Below are 23894 nucleotides of genomic sequence, written 5' to 3'. Positions count from 1 at the left end.
GTTCTGGAGGCTCTAGGGGAGAATACATTTTCTTGCCCCTCTCAGCTTCTAGAGGCCGCCTGCATCCCTTGGTTGATGTCCTTTGTCCTCTGCCTTCAAAACCAGCAATAGCAGTTTGACTCATCTTCATATCACATCTCTCTGACTCTTCTTCCATAGTCATATACCCATCTTTGGAATGGTTCTCCAATTTTAAGGACTCATGTAATTAGATTGGGGCCACCAGATAATTCAGGATATAGTCTTCCCTATCTCATGATCCTTAACTGTAATCCCTTTGCAAAGTTTCACTTATGGTGTAAAGTAACATGTGCACAGGTTCTAGCAATTAAGGCATGAACATCTTTGGCGGGAGAGGGCACTGTTTTTTGCCTACCACAGTTGACAATGTTTTTTTTTTTTTCCTGAGATAATAATTTTGAAAGTGTACTTTATTATTTTGTGTTTAGAATGAAATAACCCATGATCAATTTCAAGTAACTTTTATTAGACACATAGCTTTTGAATATGTATTTGCATATATATATGCATAGATCGGGTCGATTTTATTTCTAAAAGTTTAAATGCATACTTTATATCTTCTAAGCATTTCTGCATAAGAAGTGTAAAATCTGATTGTTCCCCAAATAAACAGAGATGGGTATATTATTGTAAAAAGGGATGGAACCAAATAAAACATAAGCCATAAATCACCTCTGCCTGGTCAGATCAGTCCAATCAAAATTCTGCAACAGATGATATAATATGCCCTGTGAGTGTTCTTTGCCATTTGGAGACACAGGAATATCTTCCTTCTCTTATCAGGTAGTCTGTCTTTGGGATTTGTAGCTCTGAGTGATTCCAGGCTTGTCCTACTTCCTGAAGAAAAATAAAAAAAACAAAAAACGTTCTTTTCAAATAACACAACTTTGGAGAATAAGAAAGCTCTTCATGAGTTTTATTTTTTTAATTTTATTTTTTAAAGTAGAATCTTCTTGAGATACTAGATGTTTTTGTTATGAACTTTTCAGAATTAAGACTTGTTTGATTAGGTTTTACATAAGACAGGACTGATATTAAGTTATTAGGATCTATAGTTAATGATTATTTGCTGTATATAATTTTGGGTTAGGAGAAATCTGCATAGATTGAACTCAGTGATATTTTAACTAATTACTAAGTTTGGATACACATTTTTTTATAGCTGGTTTTCTTAGTTAAATCTCTACTAAATAGAGAAAGTTATACATTTTTTGCTTTTGCGTTTTAGTGAAAACCTCTTTGCTAAGAACAGACGTTTTTCAAGAAATGAGAAATTGGGGAAATGCCTAAAGCACGAAACTAAGCTGGTGACTTGAAGATTTACTTCAAGCTCTAGAGAAGATAATTTGGAGTAACTTTTATTAAACAATTATATCAGGATTACTAGGAGGAAAAGTTGTTAAGAATTCAATACGTTCTTTGCCTCCCTGATTTCAACATACATAGTTGTATAGCCTTTGTCCTTTCCTTCCAATGACAACTTCATGTTAGAAGTTATCTCTAAAGGCAGCTGTAAAAAAAAAAAAAAGTTATGCCCATTCCTACATGCATACACCTCTCTTTTCACTAAATGTTGAAGATTATTTCCATTCCCCTAGAGTCTGGGTTAGTCCCATGACTTACTTTGATCAATAGGACATGGTGAGAATGAATCTAGGCTTTAAGAGGTCTATTAGCTTCTGCTTTCATTCTGTTGGAATCCAGTTACCGTGATGTGAGGAAGCAAGTTTTGACTACTGGAGAGAGAAAAGCCACAATGAGACCAAATAATTGCTCCACTGACAGCCAAGATCAACTGCTAGCTATGGGAATGAGGTCTTCCTGGACATCCAGGCTCCGCTGTGCTACCACAGGCCTAGATGAATAACTCTACCCAATCACACATGGGGAGAACCATGTAGCTGAGCCCAGCCAAACACAGAATAATGAAGAAAAACAAAAACAAACATTGTTTAAACTAAATTTTGAGGTGGTTAGTTACAAAGTAATAGATAACTGAAGTAACTAAAGTATATAGTGACACCAACCTCTATCCCCATAATTGAAACACCTGTCCAAAAGTAGATGCAAACATTTGAAAAAAGCAAAGCCTTTAAGATTGTTATGTTGTACAGGCAAAATGTCTATTAGTATTATGTCATTTTCTTTGCCTCTATTTATGTCAATCTCAATTTTCTTGGCTACTGAATTAGTAAAATTAATTTTCTATGAAGGGCTTCAATTAGTCAAAGACAGAATATTGTCTAAATATTGAAATCATTTTTTTCCTACAACTTCATTTGGAACTCAGTGGTTCCAAATAAAGGAGGCCTCAGAATTTGGGAATAAAGTCTCACTCTGATACCGAAACAGAAAAAAGATCAAGCAACTTACAGTAATAAGAGGCAAGGGGAGCTGAAGTTAACAGCCTGTACCCTGAGAGATGATTTATAAATGGGTTTATGGTAGGGACCTGGGATATGCCTGTGTCTGATCAAGGTGACCAGGGTGTAGCCTCAAGTAGACATGTCTGAAATGTGATTGATATAAAAGAAAATTGCAGGCTAGTCAATCGTGTCATACTTTGCTTGACTTGACATAATGGTGTTTGTGGTCATTCAAAGAGAAAAAGAACACTGCAGAGCATGAATTCTCAGTGTTTATCCAATACCATGCAAGGAAACCAGAACTCTGGTTTGAAGGGCCAAAGTTCTTTGGATAAATTCCTAGAGTGGAGGATAAGCCATCAGTTGCCATAGCTCCACATTACCCTGTGAAAACATCCAATTTTCCCTCTCCAAATTTTAGTTTCTCTAAACAGACATACTTTTGGATTTGAATAGATTTGTCTACTAGAAGGGGGTTGCTTATGTACACAATTGACTCTGATTCTTTTTTTTTTCTTTGGCTGCTTTGGGTCTTCGTTGCTGCGCGCAGGCTTTCTCTAGTTGCAGCGAGCAGGGGTGACTCTTCGTTGCAGTGCACAGGCTTCTCATTGCGGTGGCTTCTCTTGTTGCAGAGCACAGGCTCTAGGCGCGTAGGCTTTAGTAGTTGCAGCCCGTGGGCTCAATAGTTGCTGCACATGGGCTCTAGGGCACGTGGGCTTCAGCAGTTGTGGTGCATGGGCTTAGTTGCTCCGCGGCATGTGGGATCTTCCTGGACCAGGGCTCGAACCCGTGTCGCCTCCATTGGCAGGCGGATTCTTAACCACTGTGCCACCAGGGAAGTCCTTGACTTTGATTCTTGGGAAAGGAAATTTTTTCATTATAGGGAATACCAAGCCATCAAATCATTGGATACTATCATAGCATATAATTTCCCCTGTAAAATGCATGATAATGATGAATGAAGAGCCAATTTAAAGGTGTGAATGTGGTGACAATAGTCCACTAAGATCACACGCTAGAAGAGTGGTTTACTCCCATTCTCAGATTATATGTAAAATTGCTGACTCAGGAAAATCACAAATGAATATAAGTCATAGATTCTTGGGTCTCAGACCAGTAGTTGAAAACATAAATGTTGGACTTCCCTGGTGGTGCAGTGGTTAAGAAGCTGCCTGCCATTGCAGGGGATGAGCCCTGGTCCGGGAAGATCCCACATGCCGCAGAGCAACTAAGCCCATGCGCCACAACTACTGAGCCTGCGCTCTAGAACCCACGAGACACAACTACTGATCCTGCGTGCCACAACTACTGAAGCCTGTGTGCCCAGAGCCCTGCTCTGCAGCAAGAGAAGCCTTCACAATAAGAAGCCCACACACCGCAACAAAGAGTAGCCCCTACTCGCTGCAACTAGAGAAAGCCGACGCGCAGCAACGAAGACCCAGCACAGCCAAAAATAAATAAATAAATTTATATTAAAAAAAGAGAACATAAATGCTAAATTTATAAATATCAGAATTCTCGAGTATACATTGACATTGCCTAATGTATAGGTATTCTTCAAAATTGATTAGTGGATTTCAATATCTCTGAGCCTCATTAAGTCTGGGTATGTTTATAAAATCACTGAACCAGGCATTCATAGGTATTAATGCTACAATTTTTGTCACCCTAATCATCTGCCCAGACATCTAGTGGACATCTCTCTTCTTCCTCTTCCTTTCTCCCCTCTCCCTTCCTCCCCCTTTTCCCTTTCACATCTTTCAAAACTGGTATAAGCACGGTAAAGTGGAAGTTTCACTTTTCTAAGCTTTTATTTTCTACTTACCTGTCTGAGTAATGAGAACGGGTGTGCTGAAAATCATTTATACATGCATGTGGTTGAGTCACAGGAAATAAATCAAAATGCATAGGGTTGCACCTGGACCAATTAGCTAATGTTATTATCAGCGTTTTTTTTTTTTAACATCTTTATTGGAGTATAATTGCTTTACAATGGTGTGTTAGTTTCTGCTTTATAACAAAGTGAATTAGTTATACATATACATATGTTCCCATGTCTCTTCCCTCTTGCATCTCCCTACCTCCCACCCTCCCTATCCCACCCCTCTAGGTGGTCACAAAGCACCGAGCTGATCTCCCTGTACTATGCGGCTGCTTACACTAGCCATCTATTTTACATTTGGTAGTGTATATATGTCCATGTCACTCTCTCACTTTGTCACAGCTTACCCTTCCCCCTCCCCATATCCTCAAGTCCATTCTCTAGTAGGTCTGTGTCTTTATTCCCATCTTGCCCTTAGGTTCTTCATGACCTTTTTTTTTTCTTTCTTAGATTCTATACATATGTGTTAGCATACGGTATTTGTTTTTCTCTTTCTGACTTACTTCACTCTGGAGGACAGACTCTAGGTCCATCCACCTCACTACAAATAACTCAACTTCGTTTCTTTTTATGGATGAGTAATATTCCATTGTATATATGTGCCACATCTTCTTTATCCATTCATCTGTTGATGGACACTTAGGTTGCTTCCATGTCCTGACTGTTGAAAATAGAGCTGCAATGAACATTTTGGTACATGACTCTTTTTGAATTATGGTTTTCTCAGGGTATATGCCCAGTAGTGGGATTGCTGCATCATATGGTAGTTCTAGTTTTAGTTTTTAAGGAACGTCCATACTCTTCTCCTTAGTGGCTGTATCAATTTACATTCCCACCAACAGTGCAAGAGGGTTCCCTTTTCTCCACACCCTCTCCAGCATTTATTGTTTCTAGATTTTTTGATGATGGCCATTCTGACTGGTGTGAGATGATATCTCATTGTAGTTGTGATTTGCATTTCTCTAATGATTAATTATGTTGAGCATTCTTTCATGTGTTTGTTGGCAATCTGTATATCTTCTTTGGAAAACTGTCTATTTAGGTCTTCTGCCCATTTTTTGATTGGGTTGTTTGTTTTTTTGATATTGAGCTGCATGAGCTGCTTGTAAATTTTTGAGATTAATCCCTTGTCAGTTTCTTTATTTGCAAATATTTTCTCCCATTCTGAGGGTTGTCTTTAGGTCTTGTTTATGGTTTCCTTTGCTGTTTGGTTTCCTTTAAGTTTCATTAGGTCTCATTTGTTTATTTTTGTCTTTATTTCCATTTCTCTAGGAGGTGGGTCAAAAAGGATCTTGCTGTGATTTATGTCAGAGTGTTCTGCCTAAGTCTTCCTCTAAGAGTTTGATAGTATCTGGCCTTACATTTAGGCCTTTAATCCATTTTGAGTTTATTTTTGTGTATGGTGTTAGGGAGTGTTCTAATTTCATACTTTTACATGTACCTGTCCAGTTTTCCTAGCACCACTTATTGAAGAGGCTGTATTTTCTCCATTGTATATTCTTGCCTCCTTTATCAAAGATAAGGTGACCATATGTGCATGGGTATACCTCTGGGCTTTCTATCCTGTTCCATTTATCTATCTTTCTGTTTTTGTGCCAGTACCATACTGTCTTGATTACTGTACCTTTGTAGTATAGTCTGAAGTCAGGGAACCTGATTACTCCAGCTACATTTTTCTTTCTCAAGATTGCTTTGGCTATTCGGGGTCTTTTGTGTTTCCATACAAATTGTGAAAGTTTTTGTTCTAGTTCTGTGAAAAATGCCAGTGGTAGTTTGATAGGGATTGCATTGAATCTGTAGACTGCTTTGGGTAGTATAGTCATTTTCACAATGTTGATTCTTCCAATCCAAGAACATGGTATATCTCTCCAAGTCTTTTGTATCATCTTTAATTTCTTTTCTCAGTGTCTTATAGTTTTCTGCATACAGGTCTTTTGTCTCCTTAGGTAGGTTTATTCCTAGGTATTTTATTCTTTTTGTTGCAATGGTAAATGGGAGTGTTTTCTTAATTTCACTTTCAGATTTTTCATCATTAGTGTATAAGAATGCCAGAGATTTCTGTGCATTAATTTTGTATCCTGCTACTTTACTAAATTCATTGATTAGCTCTAGTAGTTTTCTGGTAGCATCTTTAGGATTCTCTATGTATAGTATCATGTCATCTGCAAAGAGTGACAGCTTTACTTCTTCTTTTCTGATTTGGATTCCTTTTATTTCTTTTTCTTCTCTGATTGTTGTGGCTAAAACTTCCAAAACTATGTTGAATAATAGTGGTGAGAGTGGGCAACGTTGTCTTGTTCCTGATCTTGGTGGAAACAGTTTCAGTTTTTCACCATTGAGGGTGATGTTGGCTGTGGGCTTGTCATATATGGCCTTTATTATGTTGAGGAAAGTTCCCTCTATGCCTACTTTCTGTAGGGTTTTTATCATAAATGGGTGTTGAATTTTGTCAAAAGCTTTCTCTGCATCGATTGAGATGATCATATGGTTTTTCTCCTTCAATTTGTTAATATGGTGTATCACATTGATTGATTTGCATATATTGAAGAATCCTTGCATTCCTGGGATAAATCCCACTTGATCATGGTGTATGATCCTTTTAATGTGCTGTTGGATTTTGTTTGCTAGTATTTTGTTGAGGATTTTTGCATCTATGTTCATCAGTGATATTGGCCTGTAGTTTTCTTTCTTTGTGACAACTTTGTCTGGTTTTGGTATTAGGGTGATGGTGGCCTTGTAGAATGAGTTTGGGAGTATTCCTCCCTCTGCTATATTTTGGAAGAGTTTGAGAAGGATAGGTGTTAGTTCTTCTCTAAATGTTTGATAGAATTCGCCTGTGAAGCCATCTGGTCCTCTGCTTTTGTTTGTTGGAAGATTTTTAATCACAGTTTCAATTTCAGTGCTTGTGATTGGTCTATTCATATTTTCTATTTCTTCCTGATTCAGTCTCGGAAGTTGTGCATTTATAAGAATTTGTCCATTTCTTCCAGGTTGTCCATTTTATTGGCATAGAGTTGCTTGTAGTAATCTCTCATGATCCTTTGTATTTCTGCAGTGTCAGTTATTACTTCTTCTTTTTCATTTCTAATTCTATTGATTTGAGTCTTCTCTCTTTTTTTCTTGATGAGTCTGGCTAATGGCTGATCAATTTTGTTTATCTTCTCAAAGAACCAGCTTTTAGTTTTATTGATCTTTGCTCTCATTTCCTTCATTTCTTTTTCATTTGTTTCTGATCTGATCTTTATGATTTCTGCTAACTTTGGGGGTTTTTTGTTCTTCTTTCTCTAACTGCTTTAGGTGTAAAGTTAGGTATTTTATTTGCGATGTTTCTTGCTTCTTAAGATAGGATTGTATTGCTATAAACTTCCCTCTTAGAACTGCTTTTGCTGCATCCCATAGGTTTTGGGTCATTGTGTTTTCATTGTCATTTGTTTCAAGGTATTTTTTGATTTCCTCTTTGATTTCTTCAGTGATCTCTTGATTATTAAGTAGTGTATTGTTTAGCCTCCATGTGTTTGTATTTCTTACAGATTTTTTCCTGTAATTGATATTTAGTCTCATAGCATTGTGGTCGGAAAAGATACTTGATACAATTTCAATTTTCTTAAATTTACCAAGGCTTGATTTGTGACCCAAGATATGATCTATCCTGGAGAATTTTCCATGAGCACTTGAGAAGAATGTGTATTGTGTTGTTTTTGGATGGAACGTCCTATAAATATCAATTAAGTCCATCTTGCTTAATGTATCATTTAAAGCTTGTGTTTCCTTATTTATTTTCATTTTGAATTATCTGTCCATTGGTGCAAGTGGGGTGTTAAAGTCCCCTACTATGATTGTGTTACTGTCGATTTCCCCTTTTATGGCTGTTAGTATTTGCCTTATGTATTGAGGTGCTCCTATGTTAGGTGCATAAATATTTACAATTGTTATATCTTCTTGGATTGGTCCCTTCATCATAATGTAGTGTCCTTCTTTGTCTCTTGTAATAGTCTTTATTTTAAAGTCTATTTTGTCTGATATGAGAATTGCTACTCCAGCTTTCTTTTGATTTCCATTTGCATGGAATATCTTTTCCATCCCCTCACTTTCAGTCCATATGTGTCCCTAGGTCTGAAGTGGGTCTCTTGTAGACAGCATATATATGGGCCTTGTTTTTGTATCCATTCAGCCAGTCTGTGTCTTTTGGTTGGAGCATTTAATCCATTTACATTTAAGGTAATTATCGATATGTATGTCCCCATTCCCGTTTTCTTAATTGTTTTGGGTTTGTTATTTTAGGTCTTTTCCTTCTCTTGTATTTCCTGCCTAGAGAAGTTCCTTTAGCATTTGTTGTAAAGCTGGTTTGGTGGTGCTGAGTTCTCTTAGCTTTTGCTTGTCTGTAAAGGTTTTAATTTCTCCATCAAATCTGAATGATATCCTTGCTGGGTAGAGTAATCTTGGTTGTAGGTTTTTCTCCTTCATGCCTTTCAATATGTACTGCCACTCCCTTCTGGCTTGCAGAGTTTCTGCTGAAAGATCAGCTGTTAACCTTATGGGGATTCCCTTATGTGTTATTTGTTGTTTTTCCCTTGCTGCTTTTAATATGTTTTCTTTGTATTTAATTTTTGATAGTTTGATTAATATGTGTCTTGGCATGTTTCTCCTTGGATTTATCCTGTATTGGAGTCTGTGTGCTTTCTGGACTTGATTAACTATTTCCTTTCCCATGTTAGGGAAGTTTTCAACTATAATCTCTTCAAATATTTTCTCAGTCCCTTTCTTTTTCTCTTCTTCTTCTGGGACCCCTAGAATTCGAATGTTGGTGCGTTTAATGTTGTCCCAGAGGTCTGTGAGACTGTCTTCAGTTCTGTTCATTCTTTTTTCTTTATTCTGCTCTGCAGTAGTTATTTCCACGATTTTATCTTCCAGGTCACTTATCCGTTCTTCTGCCTCAGTTATTCTGCTATTGATCCCTTCTAGAGAATTTTTAATTTCATTTATTGTGTTGTTCATCATTGTTTGTTTGCTCTTTAGTTCTTCTAGGTCCTTGTTAAACGTGTCTTGTATTTTCTCCATTATACTTCCAAGATTTTGGATCATCTTTACTATCATTATTCTGAATTTTTTTTCAGGTAGACTGCCTATTTACTCTTCATTTGTTAGGTCTGGTGGGTTTTTATCTTGCTCCTTCATCTGCTGTGTTTTTCTGTCTTCTCATTTTGCTTAACTTACTGTGTTTGGGGTCTCCTTTTCACAGGCTGCAGGTTTGTAGTTCCCATTGTTTTTGGTGTCTGTCCCAGTGGCTAAGGTTGGTTCAGTGGATTGTGTAGGCTTCCTGGTGGAGGAGACTAGTGCCTGTGTTCTGGTGGATGAGGCTGGATCTTGTCTTTCTGGTGGGCAGGTCCACGTCTGGTGGTGTGTTTCGGGGTGTCTGTGACCTTATTATGATTTTAGGAAGCCTCTCTGCTAGTGGATGGGGTTCCTGTCTTGATAGTTGTTTGTCATAGGTGCCCAGCACTGTAGCTTGCTGGTCGTTGAGTGAAGCTGGGTGCTGGTGTTGAGATGGAGATCTCTGGGAGATTTTTGCCGTTTGATATTATGTGGAGCTGGGAGGTCTCTTGTGGACCAGTGTCCTGAAGTTGGCTCTGCCACCTCAGAGGCACAGCACTGATGCCTGGCTGGAGCACCAAGAGCCTTTCATCCACATGGCTCAGAATAAAAGGGAGAGAAAAAGGAAAGAAAGAGAAAGAAAGAAAGAAAGAAAGAAAGAAAGAAAGAAAGAAAGAAAGAGAAAAGAAAGTTATTAAAATAATTATTAAGAAAAAAAATTTTTTAAGTAAAAAAAAGAACAACAACAACAAAAAAACGGATGGACAGAACCCTAGGACAAATGGTGGAAGCAAAGCTATACAGACAAAATCACACACAGAAGCATAGACATACAGACTCACAAAAAGAGAAAAAGGGGAAAAAATTATATATCTTTGCTCCCAAAGTCCACCTCCTCAGTTTGGGATGATTCGTTGTCTATTCAGGTATTCCACAGTTGCAGGGTATATAAAGTTGATTGTGGAGCTTTAATCTGCTGCTCCTGAGGCTGCTGGAGAAATTTCCCTTTCTCTTCTTTGTTGCACAGCTCCTGGGGTTCAGCTTTGGATTTGGACCCGCCTCTGCGTGTAGGTCACCTGAGTGAGTCTGCTCCCACTCAGACAGGATGGGGTTAATGGAGCAGCTGCTTCGGGGGCTCTGGCTCACTCGGCCAGGGGGAGGGAGGGGCACGGAGTGCGGGGCGAGCCTGCGCGGCAGAGGCAGGCGTGACGTTGCACCAGCCTGAGTCGCGCCGTGCGTTCTCCCGGGGATGTTGTCCCTGGATCACGGGACCCTGGCAGTGGCAGGTTGCACAGGCTCCCGGGAGGAGAGGTGTGGATAGTGGCCTGTACTTGCTCACAGGTTTCTTGGTGGTGGCAGCAGCAGCCTTAGCGTCTCATGCCCGTCTCTGGGGTACGCGCTGAGCGGCTCGCGCCCGTCTCTGGAGCTTGTTTAGGCGGTGCTCTTAATCCCCTCTCCTCATGCACCAGGAAACAAAGAGGTAAGAAAAAGTCTCCTGCCTCTTCGGCAGCTCCAGACTTTTTCCCGGACTCCCTCCGGACTAGGTGTGGCGCACTAACCCCTTCAGGCTGTGCTCACGCCGCCAACCCCAGTCCTCTCCCAGCGCTCCAACTGAAGCCGAGCCTCCGCTCCCAGCACCCCCCCCCCCACCCCGCCCCGGCGGGTGAGCAGACAAGCCTTGCGGACTGGTAAGTGCTGGTCAGCACTAATCCTCTGTGCGGGAATCTCTCCGCTTTGCCCTCCACACCCCTGTTGCTGCGCTCTCCTCCGCCGCTTCGAAGCTTCCCCCCTCCGCCACCCGCAGTCTCCGCGGGCGAAGTGGCTTCCTAATGTGTGGGAAACCTTTCCTCCTTCACAGCTCCCTCCCGCTGGTGCAGGTCCCGTCCCTGTTCTTTTGTCTCAGTTTTTTGTTTTTTCTTTTGCCCTACCCAGGTACGTGGGGAGTTTCCTGCCTTTTGGGAGGTCTGAGGTCTTCTGCCAGCGTTCAGTAGGTGTTCTATAGGAGCAGTTCCACATGTAGATGTATTTCTGATGTATCTGTGTGGAGGAAGGTGATCTCCGCGTCTTACTCTTCCGCCATCTTGAAGCCCCTCCATGTTATCAGCTTTGAATGAAAGAGTTTAATAAGATTTCCTAATTTTTTGCTGATGGGTTATGAACAGTTGGTTAAGGTAAAGCTGGATTAGATTGGATTGGTTATAAATTGAGTGATACGCCCTAGTTGCCTTGGATAGTCTTGGCATACCTGTCATCCCAGCATAATTTTTAGTATTGCTTTCTTATATTTCCCAAAAGTGTTACACATTTTGGAAAATAGATTTTATAATCACCTTAGTTTTAGAAAAGTTTGAAAATAAGTAAAGAGTGAATTAGGGTAGGTATTAATAGTAAGTTATTGCTTTTTCTTTCATACGTGTTAGAAAATTATACATGTATGTTGAGTTAAATTCTGAAAAACTAATATCAGACTATCCTCTAGGGGCCTGACTGCTCATCAGCTCAAGTCCCCTCCCCATCAGTGACTTTCCATCATTACTTCCCCCACCACGGCCAAATACTTCCAACCTCTTGAAAAATACAAGCTGTACAGATCTCTAGTTTAAAAGAATTACAGTAGAGCACAAAATACTGGATAATAAAGCAAGAGTTCCTTAACTTTTCAGTGTATTAGGCACAGGGGTGGGAGGTGGCAAAAAGCTGATCAGTCAATTAAAAAATTTAAGAAGATCCCATTCCACTCTTCCCCAAAGACATGTAAAATCAGAATTTACACATTAGATGACAACTTACTGATTTAAATTTCAAATTGTGGATAGTTACAGGAATTCAAATTAAAGAGGGTACATATAGGGGCTTCCCTGGTGGCACAGTGGTTGAGAATCTGCCTGCTAATTCAGGGGACACGGGTTCGAGCCCTGGTCTGGGAGGACCCACATGCCACGGAGCAACTAGGCCCGTGAGCCACAACTACTGAGCCTGCGGGTCTGGAGCCTGTGCTCCGCAACAAGAGAGGCCACGATAGTGAGAGGCCCGCTCACCGCAATGAAGAGTGGCCCCCCACCCTTGCCTCAATTAGAGAAAGCCCTTGTACAGAAACAAAGACCCAACACAGCAAATAAATACATAAATTAATAAACTCCTACCCCCAATATCTTCTAAAAAAAGAAAGATGGTACATATTTAAAATACTAAATTACCTCAATTTTTTCTATACAAAATTTACCCAGTGTTTTACTATTTTATCTTTTGGGTACTTTCAATAATTATTCATAATTTTGTTTGTTGTATTTGAGTATTTTTGAAAAAAATGTTTTTATATACATCAAATAATCATTTTCCCTGGAATTGTAAAATTATGTAACACTTCATTCTATTTCTGCTTCTGTTTGTGAGGAAGTGGTAGTGGGGAACAGCACAGTGGGGTGGTGGGGAACAGCACAGTGTATTATGTAAGAATGTGAACTCTGGGGCCAGAAGGTTCAAGTTTTTGGCTTTGCTACTTCTTGCTTTATAACCTTGAGCAGATCATTAACCTCTGTGTATCTTGATTTTCTTACTTGTGAAATGGGAAAAATAGACCTGCCTCATAGGTTTTTTTAATGAGCAGTCAGTCAGTTAATATTTATAAAGCGTTTAGAATAGTGCCTAGCACATAACTTGCACTAGACAATGTTTGTTGAAAAATAAATAAAATACCAAGAGGTTCACTTTATTTTTATTTTATTTTATTTGCGGTATGCGGGCCTCTCACTGCCGTGGCCTCTCCCGCCGCGGAGCACAGACTCTGGACGCGCAGGCCCAGAGGCCATGGCTCACGGGCCCAGCTGCTCTGCGGCATGTGGGATCCTCCCGGACCGGGGCACGAACCCGTGTCCCCTGCATCGGCAGGCGGACTCTCAACCACTGCGCCACTAGGGAAGCCCCAAGAGGTTCACTTTAGACTAGCAGTGTGAATCCTTCCAAATTGTTTTCCAATGCCAATTCATGTCTGAATTTTTTGTCCCACTTTTGATAAACTGTTAGCCTTAGGACTAAATATCTAACATAATAGGGAAGAATAGACCGAAAGTGAGAATTTTTTAAACAATTTTACTCTTCTCAACTTTCTTATTTTTTTCTAGTATTTTTATCTCTGTTGGCAGACAGTAAATATGTCAGGAGTTCTATCAAAGAAGATATATTAGGACTAATTATGATTTTATCAAGCACATGCACACTGAGGAAACCTGATGGTGCCCCATTAGAATTGCAAGTGCATTTTGAGATGCATAAGAGGACATAGATGGACCCCTGAAATCTCTTCTCCTAGTAATTATGGCAGTAAAAGAGATAGGACACTTGATTCTTACACCAGAGCTGGCTTCATAGGTGTAACATCAATGTAGTTGCACAAGGCTCATTGCTTAGAAGAGCCCTGGGCTTGGTTAAATGCTTTGCTGTTGCCATCTTGAAACCCTTAATATTTGGACCAGGGACCCCATATTTTCATTTTGCACTGGGCCCTGTAAATTATGTAGCTGGTCTTGCCTTGTGCCTCACAATGATTTGAAAATTCCCTTACAGAATTGTAAATGTACAGGCTGTGTAATTTTTTTCTATACCAACAACAGGGAATATGTATTTCAAAAAAAAAAAAATAATCAGGTATAAATCCTTGACTTAACATACAAAAGACTTAGTCTGAAATGTTCAGTTTCCTACTGTGAACATTACTTGAGTGGCGTATCATAATATTCTTCAAATCCAATATGGCTGAAGCTGGACATACTGTGCTCCTTCTGCAGTATGTCTTAAGTATTAATTGTACTATCTTCTTCCTGGTCATTATGCTAAAATCCTCTGTCATCTTTGCTTCTCATAGCCAGTCACTTGTTGAGAACTATTGACTTTCCTTCATAATAACTCTCACTTTGATTCCTTCCTACTCATTCTCACAGCCACTACCATACTGGAAGATCTCATTACTTTTCTTCTAATTTACTGCAATACCTTCTTTATTGGTTTCCTGATCCAGTCTTGCACACTCCACCCAGTTAATTTTGCCTGTTGCTCTAAGCTTTCTTTTCCTAAACTATAGCACTGATCAAGTTTCTCCTTGGCTCAAAAACCTTGAAGCCTTTCTATTTCCTTCAGAATTAAATCCGTGTTCCTTAGTATGTCTTTTTTATCCCTGTATGAATTAATCACAATCTACCAGTCCAACTGTATCTCTCGAAACCTCTTCATGTGAAAGAATGTGTCTTTTATTCTGAATATGTGAGGATCCATTAATGAAATTAAATAGAAAAGTAAGGTGATCAGATTTTCTTTATTTAACCAGATCAATGGTTACCTGGTAAAGAACAGATTGAGGAAGACTTGAAATAGTGGACGTTAGTTAGGAAAGTATATATGGGAATGGAGTTAAATTGTGAAATTCAAGAAATACGTAGATGGTAGAATCAATCAATAACATATAAAGATTGATTGGATGTTGAATCAAGGATGACTCCATACTTCTTACCTTAATAACTCAGTGACCGATGAGTCTACCTTATTAACATAGGGAACACAGGAAGAGTAGCCGGTGGTGGCAGAGGTGAGAATTGGGGCTTGGGTGTGAACAAAGATTTACTGACCAGTTTGATGATGAATTGTTAAAAAAAAAATTCAACTGAGTAAATTTTAAAGATCTTACTGGTTTTATTCCATGATTCATGAGCTGGGTAGCATCTCATCCAGCAGATAAAAAGCTCTGAGGATCTGTACAAAACTAAAGACTTTATAGGCAGAAGGGAGTGGGAACAAGGAAGTTTAACTAGCAAAAAGTGGATTGGGTATGGCAGGTCACTTTCCTTTAGGGGATGGCAGGGTTCTATCAGGCCAGTGACCCCACTAGTGCCGACCAGATGATCCCTGACTGACTGGTTTAACATTCCATTTGTGGGAGAGACGGGAACTGTGTCTCAGTTTGGTGACATAGGGTTTCACATAAAAGACTCCGTTTTGGACCTGTTGTTTTGTTTTGAGCAGAGTTGTTAAAAGCCTGTGTCCTGGAAGCAGTGGGAAGGGACACTAAAAGGAGAGAGCCCAAGACACATGCCATTTATTTAACAATTCTGCATGGGGTCAATCCTAGTTAGTTGGGTTTAGCAGATTTTGGTCATGTATAAGATTTCAAAAGTAAAGGAAGGGCTTCCCTGGTGGCGCAGTGGTTGAGAGTCCGCCTGCCGATGCAGGGGACACGGGTTCGTGCCCCGGTCCGCGAGGATCCCACGTGCCGCGGAGTGGCTGGGCCCGTGAGCCGTGGTCGCTGAGCCTGCGAGTCCGGAGCCTGTGCTCCGCAACGGGAGAGGCCACAACGGTGAGAGGCCCGCATACCACAAAAAAAAAAAAAAAAAAAAAAAAAAAAAAAAAAAAAAGAAAAAGGAAAGGAAAAGTAGTATCTTTTAGCGGAATGAAGACTATACAGCCTAGAAACAAAACTGTTCAAAAAAAAGGATTTAATTTTGATTGTAGGTATTTGTATTTTTTATGTTCCAATTTGTCTTTCCTACCTTTTAGATTAATTTTTATCTCTTTAAGGGAAGTGCAAAAAGAAAATCTACTGATCAAGGTGTTTTATTATTTTGGAGGGTTTATTACGTTTTTGGCGGAGAAGAAGCTTGTGTGAAGTATTCAAATCTAACAAACTTTACAATTTAGGGAAATGATGATAATGAGGGAAAGTGAGAGGTCTTCTCATTTTAACAGAAAGATGTTAAAATTCTCTGAAGGCAATCTTCAGACTGAAATGATTGCCACATTTTTGTTGATCAAAGGTAATTCTGCCTTTAAGTTTCTGCCTGGTACTTAGCTCTTGGATAATGGTAAAAGACATTACACATCCTCCCACCCCACCGGTCTGCTTAGCAATAATGAAGACAGATTAGTGCTATTTACCTACTGACACTGACAAGAGTAGCTTGTCTTTTTTCCTCTATTTTATCATTAAAGTCTTGTTTTTCAGCAGTACATTGCCTGCAGATAGCATGCTGCCGTCTTGAATACCAAAGGAAAGGTGTTTAAATAGCATTAATGGCTTGGATCACCTCCTGACTAAAACCAAGGATATTCAAACTTAATGTTTTCCTCTGTTCTTAATTTATACTTTTATGGAAACATAATGAACTTGAAGAAAAATATCATTTTTTAATGATACAGGTAGTAATAGAAATGGGAAAGGGGTCAGATAATTCCCTGTATTATAAATAATATCTGATATTTTGGTTTATTAGATGATATTTGGTAAGAAACTTACCAAAATCCTTATGTTTACCCTAATATTATAGACTGTCACAGATGCCAGATAGGAAAGAGATAAAGTTGATTGACAAGTTGAAATTTTTGACAAACTACATTGAGAGGAATATTGGAAAGATCAGTTTGAATATCACTTAAAATTTTTCTTTTGGATTCTGCCAATTTTTATTGATTCATCTCTGGATCCTCTTGGCCACCAAGAAAACTGATAACCTTTCTTTTTGTTATTGTTTCCTCCCCACGTGAGAGTACCTATTTATTTCAAACACAAGTCTTTGATGCAGAATATGAAGATCTTTGATAAAGTTTAAGTGGATTATATCATCCTGCCCTATTCCTGTTGGCTGTCGCTGTCATTTCCTTAAAGCAGTTTATCAGATTTGTTCAGCTTCACCTCCACCTCCACCTCAGGTTGATAGCAGAAGCAATGTCAGGTAACTGTAATTTAGGTACAGCTTAGTTGAAACTATTTTCAAGTATCATAGCCTGCAGTGGAGAATTGTGTTGACATTACTTAGGTTCTTTCTGACAGCCAGGTGCTTCACTTTGACACTAGTACCCAATCCATTTTCCCTCCCCACTAATGGTCACAGAACCATCATTTACCCTTGATATCAGTTTAAAGTTGAATTTTTGTTAGTTGCATATTTTTAGCTTGCTTTTATTCTCCTCTTGAAAATCTTGAAGCAGACTGTATTTGTTTATGAACATAAATCTTAGCATTTTAGAATCAGAAACGACTTTTAACAAAGTTTCTGAGTGCAGGTCTATATCGTACCACAAGGATGAGTATGCTACATTCATACCAATTTATGAATTTATTCCCTTCTTAGGGGAATGAATAGATGGGAATGGGAATGGGAACAGTGTCAGAATGGCTTCTTAACTGGAGCTAGCACTAGAAGGATTGTTAGTTTATCCAGAGATCATGTCATTTCGTAAGAGAGTGATATGTGTTCCTTCCTCTACAGTGGCCTTGGAAGATAAAGCTGTGTTTAAAACTTCAGCCTCTAGAGACAAACTCTTGCTTTTGAATCCAGTATTTTATTTCCTTGCTAATGATGAGCTAATTGTTAACTAATCCATGCCCCAGTTTTTTCATCTGCAAAGCTTGAGATAAAATATTATTCACTTGACAGAGTTACTTTGCAGATAAAATGAGCTGTACCTGTAGAGCACGTAGCACATTGCATAACACATAATTATTTATATTTGAGAAATTGTTAGCTGTTCAACAACTATTTGAGCATCACCAGAATTTTTCTTTTTTAAACAAAAAACTATTGTAGAGATACTATAATCAAACACAGAAGGCCAGTTTATTCACAAAGCTACAAGCCACATAGACTTTTTGGACTTGCTGTTGGAGAGAAAAATTACGTGTTTTAATCTGACAGGTTTCGATCACATGTGTAGGACAAAAAAACACTCTTGAGTTATTCTCCTGCCTTCAGTATAACCTATAATCCAGCCCTGCATACCCACATTGTCCAATACACACATCTCACCTTCCGAAAAGAGTCAAGAAAAAGTTATAAAAGCGGGGCTTCCCTGGTGGCGCAGTGGTTGAGAGTCCGCCTGCCGATGCAGGCAGGGATTTTCATCTATTTTTTTTTCCCCAGTACCTAGAGCAGTGCCTGGCACACAATATATACCCAATAAATATTTGTTGCATGATTATAATTGCTATTATTATAACAATAACACTATTAAATGGAGTTACTGATTTTATTTCCATGTGTTAATATGCTGACTGTAAAATATTAAAAGTTTGGGCTTCCCTGGTGGTGCAGTGGTTGAGAGTCCGCCTGCCGATGCAGGGGACACGGGTTTGTTCCCCGGTCCGGGAAGATCCCACATGCCGCGGAGCGGCTGGGCCCGTGAGCCATGGCCGCTGTGCCTGCGCATCCCGAGCCTGTGCTCCGCAACGGGAGAGGCCACAAAAAAAGTTATAAAAGCTACTCTATTTTTTTTTTTTTTTTTTAAGAATGCCAGCAGGTAAACTGCATTTCTAGGAGGGGCACAGAAGTGAAGTTTTGTGACTGGTCAGTTTCCCATTATTTAAAAGATCACAAAGTGCGGAGAAGACTATGACTTAGGGTATAAGGTGGTAGGCATGAGATCTGTTGAAGTTGAAGATTTGCTTTTTTGTAACATAGGTGATGAGAAGTTTCTGGAACTTGGGTGCTCTAGAATGGCTAAAGAAATACATAAATAAGAGTTGCCAAGGGCTATGTTAAACTCGGTCCTCCTTACAGTTTCAAAGAGATGTCTGTAAAGAATTTCTTTTTGAACAGAGTCACTTAAATATGAGATCCTTTTTACACTACACCATGTGGGACACATTTTTACATGAAATACACTATCTGTAACAATATTTGAGAGAAACATCTCTCACTGCAGAAACTTTTGGGATAGGAATTTGTGTCTGCAGAGCTTCTCAGAAAGTCAAGCCAATAGTAAGAAAAGTAAAATCATATCTATAGAGAGGGGTCAGGAAATAATTTACGAAGTATGAGAAAAGATCTTTCCATATGGGAAAATAATTTTGCAATTTACTATGATGATGTTAATAGCGTATTTATGAAATCCCTTTCTCAAAGGTGTTCAGTTCGTCAGCTTGCTTTGAAAGTTACATGGAATTAATCACTGCTCCAGAGTAATGTATATTGCCTTTCCACCTTTTGAGAGTCTGCTGTGGAGGAGGCAATGACTGGGTGGGCAACAGCTATACATGTATTTTTCATCTGTCCACTCATACCCTTTTTTTTCTGATCCTTTTGAGATATTTTTTAGTTTGTCAATGTCATACTATTTGTGAGAGATTGTTCTTTTGTTCAGTTGGTTTCTAGCTTACTGAATTTGGGAAAGATACGGTAGCCTTTAAATTATCAATAAGACTGCCGAATAGAAGTGAGTACTTTTGTAAATTGCTCTCTTCCATCATTCTTTAGGAAAATTTAAATCATAAAGAAATACTGATTATATTTCGCAGCAGAATTGGTTGATTCAATCTCCTAATCCCTTCTTTGCATAAAACATACCTACTTTCTCTCAGAATCCTGGATATTACTAATAGAAGCAAATCAGTGAAGCAAATTAGTGAAACAGGCACATTTTGAAACAGTATATTCAGGAAGTTTTTTGAAGACACCGAAGCAATATCTGTTCCTTTTCTAAACAGTTTCTTTAGTAAGACTGTTTGCAAGCAAACAGTCTTACTACAAGTAATGAGAAGCCGGATATAGGATCTCGCACCTCCAGGTCAGCAGTTCATATCTGGCCTAGATCAGTGATGACTGAAAATCGTTACCAGTGGATGGCTTCATAGTGTCCTCAATAAATGAGTCAATGGACTTGGTTGCACTCTGTTAGTAGACAATTGCTCAGGTGACAAATCATGTCACAACCCGGGTGACACACCCTTGATCACACTGGCACTAAATGACACTTTCGTTGGTTATTTCATTAAATTGGTTCAGTATTTACTGCAGTGAAAACCGTGTATCCCTGGCGCCTTCACAGATCATATCCGTTAATATATAATCTGATTTTACTTAAACTATAAATATTTTATATTTGAGTGAGCCTACTTAGAAGCATGACCTAAATTTTATGTTTCACATGGTATACTCAAGAAAGAGCTTGGAATATTTCAGACATACATTATTTTTAACACTGAGGTGTTTATTTTAACTTATAGATTTATTCCAATGCATGGCATCAGTCTATAAATTAGAAAACTGCTCTTTTGTTCATTGCCTTACTATAATACAACAAAAAAGGAAATAAAATTATTTTAAAATCTTTCACTCATTTTTCCAATGATATTCCAAAGAAAACACTTACACCATTGTTGGGGAGGAAGAAATTTTTCTCTACCCTTCTAAGTTCTTCTGGCTGGTCTAGGAATTAAGTTGACGTGACACAGATTAACAGGAGAAAATCACACAAAAGTTTAATAATGTGGAAGAGACCCAGGAAGACTGAGTAACTTGCCCAAATGGCTAAAACTCTCACCTCAGACAAAAGAGGATGTTGGCAGTGAGGGGTTGGGACTTCAAAGGGGAGGAAGGCAATTCACTTGGAGATGGAAAAGCAAATGTTTAGTCAATGATTGTTTGCTGGACCATGCAGACAATGAGATACAGAGTAGATTTTTAATAGTCTTTGCTAGGATCTTTCCAGTCTACACACCTAGTTCATACTATAGATATTTATGGTGATAGCATCCTTCCTGGAGCAGGTCCTCTATCTACATTCTTTTAGGCAGTTAGGGAGAAGGTCAGATGTTCTTCCTGAATCTTTTAAAAATAATCAGCCTAAATTAACCCTCCAGCAAAGAGATACATTTTGTGGTGGCAAATTTTGCTTCCCTGGACCATTGAGAACTGTGCTGTGCTTTCATGTAGGGAAAATGATTTTTGGTGAAAAACCTGGGTAAGAATGATTCTTGGAAGTGATGGAATTCAGGACACACTATCTCAAAACAGGATACTTGGCATGTTAAATATTTCAGGCTAAAGGAAATTGAGGAATGACAGATACAGGAAGGACTGTCTCACCTTCCCTAAAGAAGATCTTAAACCGTCATGTGAGAGGTGCCCTCCCTAAACCCAGAGGAAAGGAGCATCTTTATCTTGGAAGGCTAACAGACACAGAGAGGACTCTTAAGGGACAGGCCTTGCTAAGTGTCCCCCAGCTAATTACAGGTAGCTTATACTGTTTGTCCTGTCATTCCACAACTTCCCATTCCACATCAGACCTAGCATGAAAACATTCATTTTTACCCATTTGTTCAGGTCTTCATTTCCTTATGAAGGTTTCTGTGTCACATAAAACTTATATTAAATAAACTTGTATCCATCTGTCTTTTGTTACAGGGGTCCCAGTTAAGAACTTAGAGAAGAGTAGAGGAAAGAGATTTTTCCTCCCCTGCAGAAGGCATTAAAAATGGCACATTATTAAATGTGGGAAGGAAGGACTGTGATAAATTGAGAGGGGCTGCCCCACTCTGCTGTCACTGTCCCAGCAAGAAGAGAGTTTGGGTTAAGACAGAGGAATCCAGAATGTATGTTCTGCTCTCCATAAAATACTTCCACAATGGTATTTCTCCAAAGGGGCCTCTAGAAATTTGTAGCCCTTCTTTATCACTTCACAGCAATTCTCATGCGGGCCTTTTCCACTTGTCCTTTGAGATAATGATAGTTTGCATGTGTATCGTGTTTGATGGTGCATAGCGGGCTTTTATATGCATGACTGATTTAGTTTGAAGCCTCACAAAACTCAAGGACCTAGGGGCCTAAGTGATTCGCCCTAAATTATACAGCCAAAGGGGAACATATAATCCAGGTCTCACTTCTCCAATTGGTTTCCAAGTTGTGGCTGTCAAATCTGAAGGTTGACTGAGGAGAAGAGCTAAATCACTATTGCAGGGGTTATAAGACTCCAGATACATAGAAAGTAGATTCTGTTGACAGAGTATGCAATCTTTCCTTCCCACATGTGTACAGATTGTCAAAAGTGTACAGACGCTACTGTCTAATGGAATACAATTCTATTTCAAAATTGTGTTTATATAATAGTGTTCATTATGTAGTTCTTTATAAATGCATCTTAAATGTATAAATATGTGGGAACTCATTTTGTTCCTATTGCAAGAGTGTCCTCATGTATTAAATGGTTGGGCACACCAGCACTGTAACTTGGTGCCTCCCAGACGTATCTTCTACATTGCCTGAAATTTGCAATATCACAAAGACATTCTCAAACTAAGAGTGTATCTCTGGAAACTGTGTTGCCATTGGATCTCCCTTCTCATCCCCCTCCTGAGTTTTGCACATCAGGTAGTAGGAAGGGGCAAGCACATCCTAAATATCTAAGAAAAATCTTCTGTGGCAGAGATAAGGGATGAGATATATTTTGGTTTCTGAAAGGAGTAGAATAATAGCACCTGAGGAGCAAGGACAAATGACAGAAACAGTCTCTACTGTTTTTTGGACAGGCATTTGGATTCTTATCTATAGAAGAGTGGATTAATAGACTTTCTTCTACAAAGGCAAAGATCAAAAATGGCATTTTAAAAGATGTAGAATTAGAGCTGGGATGACGGTCAAATTAGAATGGTAAAACAATCATTAGGGAATTAGTTAGGGAATACTTCTTTCTTCAAAGATGTGAAAGTGGTGGTGTTACAGAGGCTAAAACATAAATCATATGTTCACAAGTACTTAACAACCATGTAAAAAATGAATCTGAACCAGGGTTATAGGTGGAAGGTGGATTTGCAAAATAACAACTTGTTTGATAAGAAGAAGAAAAAGAATTATTGATATGCTTGTGTTGCAAAATGAGCTATTTGTATTCAGAGCACAGAACTGAAATGGATATGATTAAGGCTAAGATGTCTAGGAGTGAGGATTGGAAATTCAACCAGGAGAACACTAGGGGAATACAAAATATGGGTGTAGGGATAGAAATCTGTTATTGTAATATTCCATTAAGTAAATAAATAACCATTAAATTTTGATGTGATGTATAGACTAGTTATCAGGAGATTTGAAAGCAGCAGTTAATAAAGAAACACGTTTAACTTTTTAAAATATGAAATCACTGTGAAAAATTTACATAAAAATATGCCTATAACTTTAACTAGAAATGTTGGTGTTTTACAGATGAATGGCAACCACAATGTTAAACTTAGCTCTAACATTTGTTACTTTGTCAGCTTTCACACTATTTACCCAAGAGGACAGCAGAGCTCCAAGGGTCAAAAGAGGATGACAGGAAGAAAAAAAATGACAAACACAGTTTGTGTGGCCCTAGGGATTAGTCTGCACACAGGAACGGTAATGATTATTTACAACGTTGATCTGCTGGATTTCTTAAAAAAATAAGCTTATATTAGCAGAAACCCAGGTATAATAACAATGAGGGAAGTTTATCGTTATCATTGCACAACCACAAAAAATGAATTCTGCTGGGTCTTCTAAACACTATAGGAGTAAGTATCATATACTTATTGAAACTGACAGCATAGTTTTGCTATTCAGGTGGATTTTTTTCTATTTGTGGTAATAATTGGTGATATAAGAAAATTTGAACTTCTTCTGTAGACTGAATTGTGTCTCCCCAAATTCATATGTTGAAGTTGTAGCCAACAATGTGACTGTATTTAGAGATAAGACAGTTAAAAAGATGGGTTAGGGAGAGTGGGAGGGAGACGCAAGAGGGAGGGGATATGGGGATATATG

Source organism: Leucopleurus acutus (genome assembly GCF_964270905.1).
Source record: "Leucopleurus acutus genome assembly, chromosome: 5".
Lineage (NCBI taxonomy): Eukaryota > Metazoa > Chordata > Mammalia > Artiodactyla > Delphinidae > Leucopleurus > Leucopleurus acutus.
This window is presented reverse-complemented; position numbering follows the sequence as displayed.